The following is a 21,431-nucleotide window of genomic DNA, read 5'->3' on the forward strand; positions in this document are numbered from 1 at the left end:
ATTCAGAGAAATTAAATAATTTGCTAATAAGTGACAGGATTTGGATTCAAATCGAGTCCGTCTGATTCTAGTATTTATTCCCTTCTGCACTCTATTATCTCTCAATATTTAAGGTAATCTGTAGTGCATGCCATTTTATATGGTAGAACGTTTTTATAAGTGAAAAATTATCTGTAATTCACCTCTTGCATAAATCCGGTGTATAGCACAATTTGATAAACTCATAAATAATCATAAATGCCAGCCATGGGTTTGAATTACAGGAGACCCATACAGATCTCTAAATAACTCTGACCTTGACTGAAATTTGCAGTGAGGGCCATGTCTGAACAGCAGCTGGAACAGCTTCTTGAGCTTAGGGTCCCTGCCCGGCACCACAAATTGTACAGCACGTCTTATGCTGCTCTTCCAGAATACATGCTTCCAGGGACCCAGAGCATTTATCTTAATCTGGAGCACCTGGAAGTAAATGGAACCTAGCACTCTCCACTAGATGGAACTTGGCCTTGATTGTCTCTGATGACTTCAGAGATCAGATCTGTCCCCTTTAATCATCTTGGCAGACGATTTCAGATTCCTGCCTTTTGTGCGCAGGAGAAAGCATGAAAGTGTTTGGGATTTTTGTTTGTGAAGAGCCTCAGTTTTAAAATTCCTCTTTTTCCGAGTTTAATTAAGCTTGAAATCAGTGACCTATCGGATATGTTATTTAATGCTTTCTCTGAGTAACAACAATATTTGAACATCTTGTCAAATTTGAGAAGACATTTTGTGTCCCAATTTTGTCTGAGAGGAACTCAAACTCACACCAGGCTAGTAAATATTGCTGCTTCGACTGCTGCTGCTTCAATGTGCCTGCAGAGCCCCTCATTACCGGAGTGCTTTCTCTGCTGTGGATGTCGCTAAGGCTTTCATATATCGATCCCATTTATTGAAGCAGCACAAAAACTTGGAGACACAATTCCATTGTTCCCACATTACCCATCAGTTAATGGAGTTTCAGGAGGCTTAGGGGGATTTACCTAACAATAGATGGCATATACAGAATCTGAACCGAGACAGCTGGAGGCCAAGCAAGATGTTCTGAACTACAGGTAGCAAAAGGCAAAGGTGCAAAGAAAGGTGCTCCTGTCTGAACCCAGAACCTTATGCAAACGACAGGGCAACAAGCAATAGAAACAAATTATTCCCTGCAGACTTGTCCAGTTCTGCGGCAGCAAACCGCCTAGAGGTTTCAGCCCAGCTTAACTGGGCAATCACCTGGGAGGCATTTGAAGAAAACATCTCCTAACTGAGCCCCAATGACTAGATCAAAATATCTGGAAGTGAGGTCCACGTATTAGGGGTTTGATAGTGAACATTCCAGCAAACAGACCAGTTAGCACCAGGAAGATAGGGTTATTTTGATCACAGTAGAGGAGACAGTTGTCTCAGTGGTGTTGAGGGGAGGGAGAGGAGGAAGAACTAGTGGATAGAAAAAATCCCAAATAAATCTCCCAGCATTCTTAGGGCAAAAAATGACTGGAGGCTACATCAGAGCTTGCTGATACCGTCCCTACCCGCCCCCCCCGACCCCCCCCCCCACACACCGCACACCTACCCTACAGCCACTAGAGACTCTGAGAAGATTTCCGTGTCTCAACAAATGTAGTAGCCAGGCAGTTCAGTAACTATATTGTAGTTAAAACATACCTGATGAATGGATAAAGAGATGAAGTGATTTCAGTGTTCACTGGTTCGACGTAAGTGCAATGGGGCTTTTCAAAAAACTGCTTGCATTCCATAACACAAATTTTACTGCCAAAACTCTTCTTCCAAAATATCATGATTCTTCTTCATGACTATGTTAATTCAATAAACAACAAAGCACAATAAATGGAACAAATCTGGAGACTGATCTCATTGGGTCAAGGCAGCACCAATGCCACCACTAGAAATTTCTGCTGGTTTACAAAGTAAATCAGATCTGAGTGGAGTGAAATAAGGATAGAGCAGAAAATCACTTTGAGTTGGATGGAGTTAACTTAAAAAGCTGGAAGCCATTTCAAAAGAGATCCTCAGTAAATACTAAAATATCTGGCACTAAGATTACAACACCGTAGTAAGCCCAAGAAAATGCTTTACCTCTCACGGGCTACTATGCGTATCTTCTGGAAGATTCAATTTACAAGGCTCGAGAAGGAATAATGCACCCACAATAAGTCAACAATTCCCTGCATGAATGTACATTTTTCAAACTTGGTCTCAGAAGTGCAGGAAGCTCACAGATATCAGATAAATTCCTATTTTGTCACAAAAGTATCAAAACATTCCAGAGACAAATAACCACACTATGGTTAGGAAACACAACAGGAACCTTGTATGAAATGGCTAGAAGCATGTGGCAATATTACACATAGATTGCAAAATTCTAGATGTGAGCCGTAAACGTCCACTTTTCTGCTCATTTCTATAGCATTCTTGAGCTAGACTGAAAAGACTTAAATGTTCCAGAAACCTAGGTTTAAAAAAAAGAACATATGCCCCTTCTAGGCCTTTCAGTGGAAGCAAATGTGTATTTGTTATTGATGGCTGATTTAAGGTACAGAAATTTTTTAAGAACTCTGCTCCAGGTTCTTTTTGTAAAACATGAACGCCCCTGATGGACAAATGAGTTCACATAATAAGTCTTCATGCAGACTTGCTCACGGAACCCCTGATTTCAGCCTAGGCGTTAAATATTTCTCTGAATTGGATTTAGAGACAAGATATACACAAATATATTGACAGAATTATAAAAGGCTTAACTCCTACTTTGTCCCTAAATAAGGCAAGTGTGCCTGGCTCCCACCCCCAGACATCTTTATTTCATTGCTATGGGGTGTGACCTGGCATTTGCATTTTTTAAAGTTCCTTAAGTGAGTCTCATATGCAGCAAAGATTGCAGACTATGGTGAACTGAAGGCAGGCCTGGAAACTGATGCAGTCATGGATACAGCATCTAGGAGGAGATCAGTGTGAGATAATGAAATCTTCACACAAGAGAAACAGGACATTTGGGGGAAATTCTCAAGGCCTCAACTCTCTATTTCCAGCTATCCCTGGGACATCCCTGTCCTTCCCAAGCTTGGTTCTATGAGGAGAATATACCTCCATCCTAACAAGGCTATTAAATCTGGGATTCTCCTACGTGCCACTGAGCTGACTAAATGGCCCAGGAACAAAGACAGACACCTCAGGGGGCTCAAGCTTGGAAACAGGACCAGGACATAATTCAATGGCTCTGCATAATAAAGGCAAACAGATTTCCAATTTGAGGGGCAATCCTAAAGAAAAAAGTAAAAAAGAGAGATTCTAGTAAGACAGTGAAAAGTTAGAATTCTCTTGGAGAGATAGGTCAGTGAAAACTCTTCCTCTTAACAAAACTGCCCAAAAATCCTTTAGGAGGAAGGATGAATAATATGTAACTTGTCAATGTCCCACAAATTACTAGTCTGCCTAATAAATGTTGCATTGGGTTAAATGTGTTTGGGTGGTGGGAAGATGTCTCAACAGGGAAAGTCCGGATAGGGTCACAGGATAAGGTCTCAAGTTTACCATGTTCTAGATCACAGACAGATCGAATAAACTATCCAGTGTCTGGAAACACTTACAAACAGTAAGTAACTATAAGCAATTCTCAGAAACAATCTGGAAAATAGGAGAGATGCCAGGATTTCCATGAATAAAATTATCATCATGTTAAACTGAAGTGTCAGGAGGAGAACCTAAGCAGATTCTAGAAATCTCCCTGAGGAGAGGACACAGAGTTTGATCTTTAGAGAAGTTAAAATGACCAGATTTCAAAAGAGATTCACAAAGGTGCCTGTGATCTCTCTGTCAAATAAATAAATAAAATCTTTAAGGAAAAAAAAAAGAGAGAGAGAGAGAGAGAGAGAGAGAGAGATGCACAGAGAGCACCAGAGATCAGTTTGCATTTCCCCTCAAATCTTCAGCTGAGTGCTGATCAACACAAGCATATGGTGAATCTACCGAGGTAGAAGGAAACAAAGGTACAATTCTTGGGTATCAAAAGACCAAGAAAGGGGAAAAGAAAATGTACTGCTATAAAGTTTTTATACTAAATGTCGAGTAGTTGAAATATTTGAAGGTAGACCAAGATATGTTAAACATGGATAGAGTAAATCTTAGGGAAATGACTAAAAATAATAAGAAATGGGTATAAATAATAAATTGATACAGCAGTTAAAATAGATTTCTAGAAATTACTCAATCCAAAAGAAGGTAAGAAAAGGGGGGAAAACCCAAATGAAACAAGGAAACAATATGATAGTAGATTTAAACTCAAATCTACCAATTACTGCAATAAAGTTAAATGGTGTAAGCCAGTGTTCCTCAAACAGGAATGATTTCGCCTTCTGTCAACACCGCACGATGTTTAGAGACCTATTCAGTTGTCACCTGGGGAGCAGGAGTGGGACTCAGGTGTTGGTGTCTAGTCCATACAAGCCAGGAACGCTGCAAACATTGTAAGATGCAGACAATCGTACCCCACAAAAATCTGGCCTAAAATGTCAACAGTACCAAGGCTGAAAACCCTGCTCTACAATGTAAGAGGGCTATTATCAGAGTAATCCCAAGTATGTGCCTTCTACAGGAAATCTATTCTAAATGTAAAGACACAGGTGGTTACCAGAGGCAGGGGTTGGAAGGTGGGTGAATGTGGCCAAAATCTATAAACTTTCAAATATAAGACAAATAAGTCCTAGGGATATAAAGTACAGCATGGTGACTACAGTTAACAATACCATATACTGCGTATTTGAAAATTATTTAGAGAGTAGATCTTAAAAGCTCTCATCACAAGAAAAAAATTTTAACTATATGTAGTGATGAGTTTAAACTTATTGTGTTGTCATTTTGCAATATATACTTATACCAAATCATTATGGTATACACCTCAAACTAATACAATGTTATATTTCAGTTATATATCTCAATAAGAAAAACAAATCTTTTAAGTTTGGGCCCATATGGCTTCATTGGTAACTTCTACCAAACATTAAAGAAAGAAAGAATGCCAAGTTTTACACAGACTTTTCTAAAACTTGGATTGGAGGAAATATACTTCAAAGCTTTTAATGAATTTAATTGTATGTTACCAAAACCAAGACATTAGATGAAAACAAAATTCCAGAACAATATCCCTCATGAACTTAGATGCAGGTATTTGTAACAAACATTAACAAATAGGATCCAACAACATAAAAAAGATATTATGTCATAAATAAATTACTTTTTTCCTAAGCATGTAAGATTGCATGTATATTTAAAAATAAACTGATATAATCTGCCATATTAACAAGATTTAAAAAAAAGAAAAAACAATATTATTTGAATATAGAAAGACCTTTGATAGAATTCAATACCCATTCTTAACTTTAATACAGTAAACAGAATATATCCTCCTCAATATGAGAATGGGTATCTGTAAAGATTATAGAGCAAACATAATATTTAGTGAAATGTTGAATGCATTCGTTCTAAGATTAAAATAAAAAAAAGGCAAGGGGTGCCTGGGTGGCTCAGTGGGTTAAGCTTCTGCCTTCAGCTCAGGTCATGATCTCAGGGTCCTGCTTCCCCTTCTCTGCCTACCTCTCTGCCTACTTATGATGTCTCTCTCTCTCTCTCTGTTAAATAAATAAATAAAATCTTGAAAAAAAAAAAGACCAGGAACTTCTCTTCACCATTGTACTAGATGTCCTAAGCAACGGAATAAGTCAGAGATATAGAGATAAAAATAATACTGCAAGGTAAGAAAAAATTGTCTTTTTTACAGGCAACACAACTGCCTATGTAGAAATCTGAGGGACTCAACACAAGGGATATTAAAAGCTAATCATTGAACATAGTGAGGTTGCAGGATACAAGGTTAATATACAAATGTCAATTCTTTTTTTTTTTTTTTTAAGATTTTATTTGTTTATTTGACAGAGAGAAATCACAAGTACACTGAGAGGCAGGCAGGCAGAGAGAGAGAAGGAAGCAGGCTCCCTGCTGAGCAGAGAGCCCGATGCGGGACTCGATCCCAGGACCCTGAGATCATGACCTGAGCTGAAGGCAGCGGCTTAACCCACTGAGCCACCCAGGCGCCCAACAAATGTTAATTCTTAACTGCTAGCAATGAACAACTGGAATTTAAAATGTAAAATGCAGCACTACTCATATTAGTATCAGAAAAATAAATACTTTAGTTATAAACCTAAGAAAATATGTGAACCATCTATGTGAGGAAAACTAGAAAATTCTGATGAAATAGAAGAAGTAAATAAATGGAGATAGACTTTATGTTTGTGAATAGGAAGACAGAATATTGTCAAGATTTATTTCCAACTTGATCTATAGTTTCAGTGTTATCCCAACCAAAATCCCAGCTGATATTTTGTAGCTATCAACAAACTGATTTTAAAGTTTGTATGTATTATACGCAACTAATGAATTGTTAAATGCCACAACAAAAATCTATGTTGGTTAACTGAATAGAGTTAAAAGAAGACTTCTCCCCATATAAAAAATAAATATATAAAATAAGTTTATATGGATATTCAAAATGCCCAGTATAGCTAATACAATATTTAAGGATAACAAAGTTAGAGGACTCACAGTACCCCAATTTGAGAATTACGATAGAGATACAGAATCAAAACAGTGTAGCATCAGTGAAAGAATAGAAAAATAGATCAATGGGACCAACAGAGCCCCCAAATAAAACCACATGAATATAGTAAACTGATCATTGACAAAGGAGCAAAGGTGATTCAATGGAGAAAGAATAGTGTTTTCAATAAATGGTGTTGGAATACATGGATATCCACATATGAAAAATGAATCTGGACATAGACCTTACACCTGTCCAAAAAATTAACTCAAAATGGATCACAGATCTAAATGCAATATGCAAAAAATTTTAGGTTCCTAGACAGTAACACAGGAGAAATTCTAGATGACCACAGGTTTGAAATTACATTTAAGATATGACACTTGGTTCATGAAAAAAATTGATAAATTGTACCTCATTAAAATTATAAACTATCTGGTGAAAAGACACTGTCAAGAGAATGAAAAATATAAGCTACAGACTGGGCGAAAATATTGGAAACGTCCATATTTAATACTGTCATATCCAAAACAGAAGTCTTAAAACTTAATACTAAGAAATTTAAAAATAAATTAAAATGGGCAAAAAATCTGAAGAGGCATCTCACCAAAGAAAATACACAGATGGCAAATAAACATATGAAAAGATATTCAACACCATATATTAGAGAATTGTAAATTAAAACAATATGATACAACTATGCACATATTAAAATAGCTTAATATTTAAAACACCAATTTCAAATGTTGGTGAGGATATAAAACAGTAGGAGCTCTCATTCATTGTGAGATTGCAAAATGATACAGTCATTTTGGAAGACTGAGTTGCAGTTTCTTAAAAAACTATGTGTAGTCCTACCATATGATTTAGCAAATGCATTCCTTAGTATTTACCCAAATGAGTTGAAAACTTATGTCCCCATAAAAGTTTATAGCAGCTTTATCCATAATTCCCAAAACTTAGAAGCAACCAAGATGTTTTTTAATAGATTAACTGTGATACATCCGTATAGTGGGATATTATTCAGCAGTAACAACAACAACAACAAAAAGCCATCATGTCATGAAAAGACATAGAGGCACTGTAAATGAATATCAGTAAGTGAAAGAAGCCAATCTTAAAAGGATATATATATTGTGTGACTCCAACTATATGACATTCTGGAAAAGGAAGAACATGGAGGCAGTAAAAAGTTCAGAGGTTGCCAGAGCTTGGGCGAAAGGAGGGAGAATGCAGAGAATACATAGAAAAAGCACCAGGGATTTTTAGGGCAGTAAAATTCTGCAGGATACTATAATGGTAATTACATGACAATATATGATTTTTAAAAATCCATAAAACTGTAGAACACAAGAGTGAAACTTGATAAAAAAAATATGGACTTTAGTTAATAATACTGTATCAATATTAGTTCATCAATTGGAACAAACATATCACATTAATGCAAGATTTTCATCATAATAAGGGAAACTGTGAAGTAGGTGGTAGTGAGAAGTGGTATATAAGAATTATCTATACTTCCATTCAATTTTTCTTTAAACCTAAAAGTGCTCTAAAAAAAAGAAAAAGTCTACTAATTAAGAAGAAAAAGAAAGACAAAGACATTGTTGATTCAACCTCAGCCAAAGTTGAGTAACAGGAACTAGATTTAGTTTTCCACTTAATTTTCCCACCTAAAACACTACAAAAATATGTAAAATAGTTTCTGGAAAGGACATCAGACAATGAAAGAGAGTGATCTGTGAGAGGTGGAGAAAAGAATGAGTTTTTGAACTCTAGGACCATGATCGCTTGTTACCTGGAGCGAGTTCATGGTCACCGTGCAGGGCAAGGGAATGCAAGTGAAGCCTGCTGGTATTCCTGCTAAGAATTCATCAGTTAATGAATGTGAGGAAATTACACAAAGTCTGGAAAGTATCAACAAGCAAGTTGAAAGGGAGCAATTCCTATAGTGTGCACAAATCAAGTAGGATTTCTCTTCACAATAACCTAAATGAAAAATCTCATCATTGACAGGGCATCATAGAGAATACAGAGAAAAATTCTACCTCAGTAAAAGAGAAATGTAGTTCAAGACAAACAGTACTTTTCTACCTCTTAGCAAATCTTAAAAGCAAACCTGAAAGGAACAGCCTGTTTTTAAGTGATTTAACTAAATCCAGACCACGTAGAAGAATATATAAAGGGATGAAAAAAATTCAGAGCCCAAGAACAGAAAAGCCTCAATGTCTTACATTCAATAAAAATGTATTGGTAATGCAAATAAAGCAGAAAAATATAAATGATGGATGAGGAGAAAAATCAATCAAAACCAACCCTGGAGGAGATGACTCAATTAGCAGAAAATTAGAATTGTAATCTAGATGTTCAAGAAGCTGGAGGAAATATTAAGTATTATAAGTAGAGACAGAGAAGTTACAAAAAAGACCAAAATCAAGATTTAAAATTCAATGTTTGAGATGAAAAACTCAGTGGTCATGATAGACAACAGATGCACTATTACAGAAAACTTCTAATGAACTTGATCACCTGCCAATAGAACTACTCAAAATGGAAGAGAGATGGAAAAAAACACATTTTTAGTGATCATTGCTGAAAAATTAAGGGCCTAATACACATGTAATTGGAATCCCCCAAAGAAAAGAAAGAACAGAAAAAAATATTTGATGGAAGAATGCCCCCAATTTTTTGAAACATGATGAAAACTCTAAGCCTACAAACAAGTACAATGAGCCACAAAGAAGAAGGAAGTGGAAGACAAGGAGGAGGAGGACAGTATACCAAGACCCATCATAATCAACTGTTTAAAATGAGTGATAGAATGTCCCGGGCCCAGCAAGCTGAGACGCGCGCTCCGCTCCTCCCGGCTCCGCTGGTGTCTACACGGCCCGAGGCTCTCCGCGTTCCAAAATGGCCTAGTAGTCGGACCAGACTGTCAAGTACTACACCCTGGAAGAGATCCAGAAGCACAACCACAGGAAGAGCCCCTGGTTGATTCTGCACCACAAGGTGTACGATTTGACCAAGTTCTTGGAGGAGCATCCTGGTGGGGAAGAAGTGTTAAGGGAACAAGCTGGAGGGGATGCTACTGAGAGTTTTGAGGACGTGGGACGCTCTACAGACGCTAGAGAACTGTCCGAAACATACATCATTGGGGAGCTCCATCCGGATGATAGAGCAAAGTTAGCCAAGCCTTCGGAAACGCTCATTACTACTGTTGATTCTAATTCCAGCTGGTGGACCAACTGGGTGATCCCAGCCATCTCGGCGCTTGTGGTGGCTCTGATGTATCACCTCTATACCGCGGAAGCCAAGGAAAGAGGAGACTGCTTTGTACCAGGGAGAAAGAAGCCAATGTTAACTGCTTCAACTGACAGAAACCTTCACATGAAAAATAATTTTAACATACCTGTTTCCCTTTTCTCCTACTTCGAACCAAACCAAAAAGAACTTTTCTGTTCTTTCTACTCCTGAACTCTTAGAATGTGCCTTTTGTTCATCAACTTTTTTTGATGTTTCATCACTACATAATTTACTTATTGTAAGCATGATCGTTTAAAAATATATCTGGCTTTTAAAATTAAAAAAAAAATGAGTGATAAAGAGAAAACCCTACCAAAAATATAATGATATAACGAAAAAAGACACTTTGTGGGGAGAGGAACAGAAATAAGAATGAAAGATTTCTTGTAAACCATGCAAAACAAGAAGACAGTGAACACCAAGAGGGAAAAAACAAACAAACAAACGAACGAACCTATCAACCTATAATTCTATGGCCAGAAAAAATACCTTCCAAAAATGAAGGCAAAATAAAATTTGATTCAGACATAAAAATGCCAAAAAAGAATAATCAGCGGCAGACCTCTACAATAAGAAAGAGTGAAGGAATCCCTTTAGGAAATGGGAAAACAACACCAGAGGCAAATACAGATCTATGCAGAGGAATAAAGGACACTGGGAAGGGTAATGACTTGTATAAATTTTTTTAACATTTTACTTATTACTTAAGGATCTTTAAAAGGTATAGGACAGTTTTTTGTTTTGTTTTGTTTTTAAAGATTTTATTTATTTATTTGACAGGCAAAGGTCACAAGTAGGCAGAGAGGCAGGTGAAAGCAGGCTTCCTACTGAGCAGAGAGCCTGATGCGATGCGGGGCTCCATCCCGGACCCTGAGACCATGACCTGACTGAAGGCAGAGGCTTTAACCCACTCAGCCACCCAGGTGCCCCACAGGACAGTTTTAAATAAAAATAGTTAACAATGAATTTTCAGTTATACATTTAGTGTATGACAAGACAAAAGACGAGAGGGGAGACTGACATACATTATGATACAGTTCATATGCTGTCTGTCAGGTGGCATAATTGTCACTTGAAAATAGACTGTGACAATTTAAAGATATATACTATAATTTTTTAAAAATAAAAATAAAGATTTATTAAAAATAAATCTTATGGGGCACCTGGGTGGCTCAGTTGGTTGGGCAACTGCCTTCGGCTCAGGTCATGATCCCGGACTTCCAGGATCAAGTCCCGCATCAGGCTCCCAGCTCTTTGGGGAGTCTGTTTCTCCCTCTGACCTTCTCCTCTTTCATGCTCTCTCTCATTCTCTCTCAAATAAATAAATAAAATCTTTAAAATAAATAAATAAATCTTATGTTCTATGAAAGAAAGAATTAAAAACAAACAGGAAACCCCAGAGAATTCAGAGAATTTTGAAAGAATTCCTTCCTAAAACATATATGTGATCATTTTTTACTTATTTTCAGCATAACAGTATTCATCATTTTTGCACCACACCCAATGCTCCATGCAATCCTTGCCCTCTCTAATACCCACCACCTGGTTCCCCCAACCTCCCACCACCACCCCAGCCACTTCAAACCCCTCAGATTATTTTTCAGAGTCCATAGTTTCTCATGGTTCACCTCCCCTTCCAATTTGCCCCAGCTCCCTTCTCCTCTCTAACTTCCCATGTCCTCCATGCTATTTGTTATGCTCCACAAATAAGTGAAACATATGATAATTGACTCTCTCTGCTTGACTTATTTCACTCAGCATAATCTCTTCCAGTCCCATCCACGTTGCTACAAAAGTTGGGTATTCATCCTTTCCGACGGAGCCTTAATACTCCATAGTGTATATGGACCACATCTTCCTTATCCATTCGTCCATTGAAGGGCATCTTGGTTCTTTCCACAGTTTGGCAACCGTGGCCATTGCTGCTCTAAACATTGGGTTACAGATGGCGCCCTTCTTTTCACTACATCTGTATGTTTGGGGTAAATACCCAGTAGTGCAATTGCAGGGTCATAGGGAAGTTCTATTTTTAATTTTTAATTTCTTGAGGAATCTCCACATTGTTCTCCAAAGAGGCTGCACCAACTTGCATTCCCACCAACAATGGAAGAGGGATCCTTTCCCCTTTCTCCACATCCCCTCCAACACATGTTGTTTCCTGTCTTTCTAATTTTGGCCATTCTAACTGGTGTAAGGTGATATCTCAATGTGGTTTTAATTTGAATCTCCCTGATGGCTATTGATAATGAACATTTTTTCATGTGTCTGATAGCCATTTGTATGTCTTCATTGGAGAAGTGTCTGTTCATATCTTCTGCCAATTTTTTGATATGATTATCTGTTTTGTGTGTGTTGAGTTTGAAGAGTTCTTCATAGATCCCGGATATCAATTTTTTGTCTGTACTGTCATTTGCAAATATCTTCTCCCATTCCATGGGTTACCTCTTTGTTTTCTTGACTCTTTGCTTTGCAGAAACTTTATACTATAAATTTTAAAGCAGCCATTAACATAATATGACAAATGGTTATAGCTAACGAGATGCCAAAGAAACTAAAATTGAACCATAAGAAAAATAATTAATACCAAAAGAGGCAGGAAAAAAGAGCAAGGGGAATAAAAGAACAGATGGGACAAATGGAGAACAAATAAGATATTAAATTTAAAACCAACCATCTCGGGGCCCTGGGTGGCTCTGTGGGTTAAGCTTCTGCCTTCGGCTCAGGTCATGATCCCAGGGTCCTGGGATCGAGCTCTGCATCAGGCTCACTGCTCAGCGGGGAGCCTGCTTCCTCCTCTCTCTCTCTGCCTCTCTGCCTCTCTGCCTACTTGTGATCTCCGCCTGTCAAATAAATAAATAAAATCTTCTAAAAAATAATAAATAAATAAATAAAACCACATCAATATTCACATAAATTTAAATGTAAATATTTAAATATATTTTTAAAGAGGAGGCTATTGTCAGGTTGGATCAAAAAGCAAAAATTAACTATATGCTGCCTAAAGAATTACATATGAAATATAATAACATTAATCAGGTAAAAGAAATAGAATATAAAAGGACATATGATGCTAACAACAATAAAAAGAAAGCTTGAATGATTATATTAATATCAGGTAAGTTTACTTAAGAAAAAAGAACATTAACAGAAATAAAGAGTATCATTCCATAATTATATATGAATCAATATTTTAAGAGAACATAATAATTTCAAATATTTATGCATCTAATAATAGAATTGGAAAACCTGGTAAAACTGCAAGGAGAAATAGAAAAACCTACAATTATAATTGGAGATTTAAATACTACCTTCTCAAAAATTGATAAAACAAGTGGACAGAAAATTGATAAGGATAGAGAAGAAATAAACAACACTGAATAGCACTGAGTATTGATCAAATTGATCTAATTGACATTTATAAAATCAACAGCAGCAGAATATGCAATCTTTTCGATGGCACATGGAACACTTAACAAAGTAGGCTATTCTCTGGGCCACTAACAAGACGTATTGATGTTTTTAAAAACCTAAATTATACAAATATGTTCTCTGACTGCAGTGGAATTTAATTAAAAATTAACAACAGAATGATGTCTGAACAATTCCAAATATTTGGAAAATGTTCTTCTAAACTTAACAGATTTAAGAAGAAATCCAAAAAGAAATTAAAAAATAGTTTGAACTGAATGAAAATGAAAGAACAACATAGCCAAATTTGTGAGATAGAATGCTAGTGGTACTTAGAACAAACTAAGGTTATCAGAGGGGTGGTGGGCAGGGGAGAATGGGTAAAATAGGTGATGGGGATTAAGGAGTGCCCTTGTGATGAGCATGGGATGTTGTATGGATGTAATGAATCCATGAATTGTACACCTGGATCTAATATTACAATGTATGTTAGCAAACTAGGATTCACACAAAAAACTTTAAAAAAATTTAAAACACCAAATGCTTATATTAGAAAAGAAAGGTCTCAAATCAATTATCTTGATTTCCACTTGAAGAAACTAGAAGACCAATTTATCTCAAAGAAAATATAACAAATAAAATAAAGATCACAGCAGAAAACAATGAACTAAAAAACAGAAAAATGATGAAGAAAGCCAATAAAACCAAAAGCTATTACTTGGGACAATCAATAGGATATATAAACTCATAATCACAATGATTAGGACAAGGAAGCTAGAAGATACAATTATTAATAACAAAAATCAGAAAGGTGCTACTACCATAGATTTTACATATAGGAAAGGTAATTAAATGACAGTTTTGAACAATTTTATGCTGATAATTGACAATTTAGATGAACTGAAAAATTTCTTGAAATATACATACTAAAATCTCAAGCAAGAAGAAATATGTAAACTGAATAATGCAAGGCTATTTTGTTTTGTAGAAAAATATTCCATATATGTAACTAGACTATCTACAAATAGGTCTACACATACACAATGACTTGATTTTTGACAAAAGAGCAATGGCAAATTCTGTCAAAAAAGTGTTGTTGTTGTTTTTAATTAATGGTGCTGGAATAATTGGTTATTTATATGTCAAAAAAATGAGCTTTGATCCAAACTTTACATCATATGAAAAAAAATGATTCAAAATTGATCACAGACCTAAATATAAAATCTAAAACCTTAAAACATCTAGCAAAAACATAGTAGAAAATATTTGTAACCTTGAGCTAGGAAAAAATTTCTTAGATTTAATTAGTAAGACTTATCAACAAAATGTTAAGAATTTCTACTTTTTTAGAAACACCATTAATAACATTAAAAGACAAACCACAGACTTGGAGAAAATATTTGCAAATCACATATCTGACCAAACCATTCTACTCCCAGATATTGTCCCAAAAGAGATAAAAGCATGCATCCATCTGGAACTTGTACTTAAATGTTGATAGCAGCTTTATTTATAATAGTCAAAAACTTGAAACAACCTAAATGTCTAAAAACAGTGAATGGATAAGCATATTCTGGTATATCCATCCAGTGGAATAACAGTCAACAATAAAAAGAAATGAACTGTTGGTAGACACTGTAACATTGATGATTCTTAATCATGCTGAGTAAAACAAGTCATATCCAAAAAAAGTAAATACTGGGTGATTTTATTTATGTAAAATTTTAGAATGAGAAAACTAATCTATACTGACAACAGATCAGTTGCTACTTGGGGAGTAGTGGCAGGGATAGATAGTTTATAATTGGGCATGAGGAATCTTTTTGGACGTGATGGCAATGTTCACTCTATTGGTTACAGTCATGGTTTCACAGGTGTGTATGTATGTTTGTGTGTTATGTGTAAAAATGTTAATAGGTGTCATTTAAACATGTGCAGTTTATCAAAGGTCAATTAAAAATCAATAAATATTCTGTTAAGGGCATGTGGGTGGCTCAGTCGGTTAAGCATCTGGCTCAAGTCATGATCTCAGGGTCCTGGGATGGAGCCCCATGCTGGGCTCTCTGCTCATTCAGGACCCTGCTTCTCCCTCTCCCTCTGCTTGTGCTGTTTCTCTCTCTGTCAAATAAATAAAGTCTTTAAAAAAAGGTAAGTCATTAAAAAATAAAAAATAAATGTTTTATTAAAAAAGATAACTTGATTTACTCAGAGAAGTGAAAACCGATGAAATTAACAGATTAAAAATAATTCTGAATAAAGGATTTTTAAAAATTTCAGAATAGAAGATCTAAATAAGTAAGAGATAAGCGAATTAAGAAATAAAGGAATGTTTATGATACTAATAATAGCTAATTCACATTCAGCAGTTAATGTGTAACAGGCAGGCATTGCAACAATGCCCTTGGTACATGGAGGGTAGGCTATGGTGGCAGCCATGTTGGCTGTTGATATCTCATGGGTGCAACCCTCTCTGGTACTTCCCTCTGTCAAAGGAAGGAGCCACCCAAGTCCAGGCCTCCCTTGTGAGGGGTTACTTGCATCCAATGACTGGTCCAGGCTGTAGTACAAAAACTCCCCTGCACCCCTACCCTTCTTGCTTTGATGGACACGTCTGCAGACATCCCAACTCTAGAGCTCCCCATGGAGTCATCTGACTCATTGTTGTAACTGCAGAGCAATTCACATCTCTCCCTGCCCCATCCTTCAATCTCCTACAGGCTTCAATTCCCAGAAGCTTCTCCAATTAACCTGTCATGTGCAAATATCAGAGCCTCAAAATCCATTTGCCAAGGAGAGGGATCTGAGAGAGTTGATTATCTTATTTCACCCACCAAACAATTCTCTAAGGTATGTGATGCCAGTATCTAGGTTTTAAAGTGAAAAAAGAGTGGAGGTTAGAGAAATTTGAAGTAACTTGTCCAAGACCCCCAGGATAATGGTTGGAGAAGCTGATAAAACAGAGGCCTTTTTAATGACAAACTATACAGCCTTTTGGAGTGTTTTAACCAGGAATGAATCATAAGAATCAAATTTAGTATCTTCTTTCATAACATTTCAGGTGGGCATATTATATAAATGCTGAAAGCACAGTTTATCTTGATACATCAAATTACTTCAAATATGCTTTATAAGGTGAAATAAGATATAAATGATGGTATGGGTAGATAAATGAAGGGCTAGTTTGAATCACTGTTCCCAATGAGTGTTGATTAATAGGGCTATGTCAGACTAGCCTGTGTGTTTTTTGAAGGCAACATATTGTTAAGGCCTACACAGGCCTGCCACCTATTTAGCACTGATAAATGCTTGCGGAATTTAATTGAAATCCTCGGGAGTCCCTGATGGCTTGTCATCAGGCCCTATCCTTGACCTTGTCTTATGTGATATTTATATCAGTGAACTGAATGGAGCCTGCAATCATACCTACAAAGTCTGCAATAAGTGCTCCATTAAAACAGAACTAATAAATCACATATTAAAAGAAAATTAAAAGACATCTTATACAGCAATATTTATTCAAACATACTTAGGAAGCAGCCAGTATGTTCTAGATCCTCTCCCAGCCACCAAAGCCAGAAAATTGATTAAAATATTTTTTGATTTTCTGGTATAAGAGAACATTTAATAGATTTTATGAGAAGAGCAAGATTTACTTTCCACAAAAGGAATGACATAATTTGGAGTAACTGATAAAGCTTTGGGTTTGCACTGGGCAGAGGATACAATTATAGGAAACCTAAGAATATAATATTGTTATCAAGATTACCTGAGTCAAACTCCTTCTGGGTAAACAGAAACACGACACAGAGCTAAATCAAAGGCAGTGTACCCAGCTGTATTCTGACTTGGTCAGACCATATCTACAATACTATATTCAATATGAGCAGCACATAAAAAACACCACAGCTAACCAAACATTTAAAAATGACACATACAGTAGCAATTGCCCCAATCAAAAAGAAAGCAGTAGGTTTCTCTGTGATGCTTTGGAGAGGTGGGAAAAGAAAACTAGAATGGAACACATTTTGGTTTTACCTGGAAAACCAAACCTTGTAACAACTACACCAATCTGAAAAGAGGAGTGTTCTCTCTCAGGATATGGTGAGTCTTCTCTTACAGGAAGTATATTTTGAAAAGAAGTTGTATAACGTTAGCTCAATAACTTCTAAAGTTCTCTATACTTCTAAAGAGCAGAGAGACCTTTTTGCTTTAGGATCAACCATTTAAGGGAATTAAATGTCACTGTGATTTTTCATGGAGTTCATATATCCTGAAAAATAATGCACATATTTTTCCCTCAATAATGTATTTCCCCCAAGAGAATATTCACTCAAACTCTCTGAGGAAAACCAAATTCAGTATGAACAATCTTTGTGGAATAAATTCCAACAAACAGATTTTACACCTTATTCTATTTATTTGAAAAACTCGGATTATTAACAATGTAGTAAAGATCATTCCCTACCCACTTGTCTCCTGACTTCAATCTACCATATAATTTACAGTGTCATTTAAAATCTTAGGATAATATCTCTACATCCTGAATTAATGGAATATGGATATAATAACAATGTAGTTACTATTTTCGGTGTCAATTTAATGAACTGAAACAACAAATTTTTACATGTGTGTCATAAATACGATTTGGTACTTTTTCTTTCTTTAGGGGGAGCAAGAGATAAATAATCTAAGACAAAAAATATACTAGATAAAATTTTGAATTCTCTCTAACCAGACAATTAACAACTGCTATGAACATTGGGTGTATTACTGAAACTAGGTAAATATTTTGGGATTATCTTTTCTCTAAAGAGACTTAACATTATTTCTTTTCGCTAAGATCCAAAGAAGCTCTTAATTTCTCTCTCTGGAAAAAAAAAAAATGGTGAAAATCACTCACATACTGTTCATTAGAAAAGACAGACTACTCACCAGCTGTAGAACAATGAGTCTCATCCTGAAAACTTTCATTGAAAAAAAACTAAATGATTTTGTAATTTTTATAAAGTTAACCTCTTTAAAAAAAAAAAAAGGAAAGAAAGAAAGAAAAGAAAAGAAAAGAAAGCTCTCTGGGGCACCTGGGTTGCACAGTCAGTTAAGCATCCAAGTCTTGGTTTGGGTTCAGGTCATGAGCTCAGGGTCCTGAAATCAAGCCCCACTTCGGGCTCTACCCTCAGCAAAGAGTCAGCTTGAGATTCTCTCTCCCTTCCCTTCATGCACTCATGCTTTCTCTCTCTCTAAAATAAAAAATATATATTTTTTTTTAAAAAGCTCTCACATAGTACACTGACTAGGGTAGTCAAATAACACACATTTTTCTTACAACAGGTACTAGCTGTAAAATACATCTCTTCTCAATGTGCAAAGAAGCTAATAACTCATTACATGCAACTATTAACTCTGAAGACACCAGTCTTTTAACAAAACTCAAACAGTGTGTTATGATTCTAGGACAAGGAGCTAATTAGAGGACAGAAGGTTGTGATTTTCACTTTGAGATATAGTGATAGTAAAGGCAGATATGAAGAACTAAAGCAGTCAGTTTGTAATGTCTATCTGTGGAATTTAAAAGAGCTAGGGGTACCTGGGTGGCTCAGTGGGTTAAAGCCTCTGCCTTCGGCTCAGGTCACAATCCCAGGTCCTGGGATGGAGCCCTGCATTGGGCTCTCTGCTCAGCAGGGAGCCTGCTTCCTCCTCTCTCTGCCTGCCTCTCTGCCTGTTTGTGATCTCTGCCAAATAAAAAAAAATAAAAAATAAAAAAATAAAGAGCTAAAAATTACTCAGAAAAAAAAAATTTAGACAGTAAGTCTCAGGAAGAATTTTGATGGAACTGTATAATAACTTTTAGCATTGAGCAAATTTAAATCATTATTAACATCCTGATACCAAATATAAATAAAATACCTATTATGTGGAAGCCTTAAAGTAAGCACAGGGACAACAAGAGATTTAAGAAATGCATCCTGTCCTTATTGAGCTTAAAGTCAAGCAATCAGAGATAGAAGATGGGCTTTACCATGAGTATGACGATTAATTTATACTGGCTTCCTGGAGTGCTGTATAGTAAAGGAATCTGATAGAATGCCAAAGCTTTACAGGAAAGGGAGCCATTTCTATGTATTGAAGCCTGCCTTTGGAATGCAAAAGACCAGTAACATCATATAAAGAGGCAGTATGCATAATGGTTAAAGCACAAGCTCCGGACCCAGACAGCCTAGGTTAAGCAAAAATAAGTATACTAATGTATACTAATAATCAAATATTTGTGTTTATACACAGAAAGAATGAGATAAAGAAAGATGTATTTTATTGTATGAGTATATAGGTGGATCACAGATCACACACAAACTATTCCTTGCCCAGATACTAAGGAAGGATTTCACAGGGGGGGTAAAAAAAAAAAAAGGATACTAAACTGGTCTGTAGAAAGGCTAGGAACTAAATATGTGGAGTGGATGTTAACCTTAAGATGGGCTAGGCTGAGCAACAGCAATAGCTAGATTATTCCAGAACTAGGTTATTCCAGAAACTGAAACGTGTGTGTGTGTGTGTTTCTGGTAGAACTCTTTGGATGAAGTAGAAGTTTCTTTAGAAAGCCATAGAGAAAACGGAATGCCAGGACAATGATTATGGACATGATTTTATATTTTAGGAAATAACTGCTATTTTTTAAACAAGAAAGTACTGTATTTTAGAAAGAGTGTCCCTTTAAAGTGTGTTGGAGGACTTCTGGAAGCTCAAAGAAAATAGCGTCAACAAGTAAGAGTTCCTGCGTCAGTCCCCCCAAAATCTATACAGGTCTTAAGACAGTATGTTTTAACAAAGTAGAAAGAATGTGAATTTTAAAACGAGACAAGGAAAGAGAGAAACATCCTCTACCTGGTATTACAGAACTTTCCATATCTCTAGACCTCATTCAAACACTGGTGACTTAATGGATTCTACTGGTGAATGAGTCACAGCAGGACAACCAAACATGGTCTGTGTTTCCTCCATGAAGAGTTATTAGCTGTAGATTCTGAGTTGACACTAATATCCAGGGACTCAAAATGCCCACATTGGTCCAAGAGTCAGAGTGGGGAACTGTGGAAATCAGTCATATTTGGAGTCTTTCCAATAGTCCATCTTGCAATGAGTCCAACAGACCAAATTAGACAATTCTATTATTTTGCAAAAGCATACTTCACAATTGTCAAAATCTTCATGGGTGTCTGTGTGTGTGTATGTGTGTGTGTGTGTGCCTGAGGGCTACTACAGTAGAAAAGATCAAGGACAGTGCTTCTCCCAGAATAAAGAAAACAAAAGTGATATTCATTTTTGGTGCGATTCCAGAAATTAGTGCTGAGAGTAAAGACCTAAAAATGCAGGGTGTTCGTTCCCTTTGTATCCTGAATAACTCCAACTCTTTGGCTGCCACTGGTACCTAATGGACCCTGGAGGGTGACAATATGTTATCATAAACTTAATAAGAAAGTGACATCAGTCACAGGTCCCATTGCAAGAATGGTTATCTTACTGATACAAATCACTGGAGCCCCTTACACTTGATACACATTTATGTACCTCTTGAGCTGGTGAATGTTTTTTTCTCAATCCTAATTAAGAATGACAATCAGAGGAGCACCTGGATGGCTCAGTAAGTTAAGCGTCTGTCTTCAGATTCCAGGTCATGATCCTGAAATCCCAGGATAAAGCCCCGCATTGGGCTCCATGCTCAGCAGAGAGCTGCTTCTCCCTCCGTCCCTCACTCCACTCATGTTCTCACTCTCTCTCTCAAATAAATAAACAAAATCTTTTAAATGTTTTTTAAAAAAGAAAGACAATAAGAAGATGACCTTTATCTGGCAAGTACAATAGCAGTACGCCCTCTCTGTCTTCCTCAGAGCAGTTTCTATTCTCTTCATCTGTCATAATGTAGTCTGCAGAGCCCTCCTTGTATTCCCAGAAAAAAATCAGGTTAGTATTTAACATAACTTCATTATGCTAAATCAGCCTGGAAAAGTAGTATTCTGTCTGTAAGACTTAGGAAGACACACGTATGTTAGCAGGTAATGAGAAATCCCACGAATAGCCTTGTCAATAACAT

The 21,431-nt window shown here is 36.4% G+C and overlaps 1 pseudogene across 1 annotated transcript; it reads left to right on the top strand.

Moving 5' to 3' along the window:
• Window positions 1-321: 321 nt before the first annotated feature.
• On the top strand, window positions 322-10,221 carry LOC309845776 (cytochrome b5 pseudogene; annotated as a pseudogene). The gene is made up of 2 exons: window positions 322-465; window positions 9,557-10,221. The product of its transcript is annotated as a cytochrome b5 pseudogene (transcript).
• Window positions 10,222-21,431: the final 11,210 nt, after the last annotated feature.

Source organism: Mustela nivalis (genome assembly GCF_964662115.1).
Source record: "Mustela nivalis genome assembly, chromosome: 12".
Lineage (NCBI taxonomy): Eukaryota > Metazoa > Chordata > Mammalia > Carnivora > Mustelidae > Mustela > Mustela nivalis.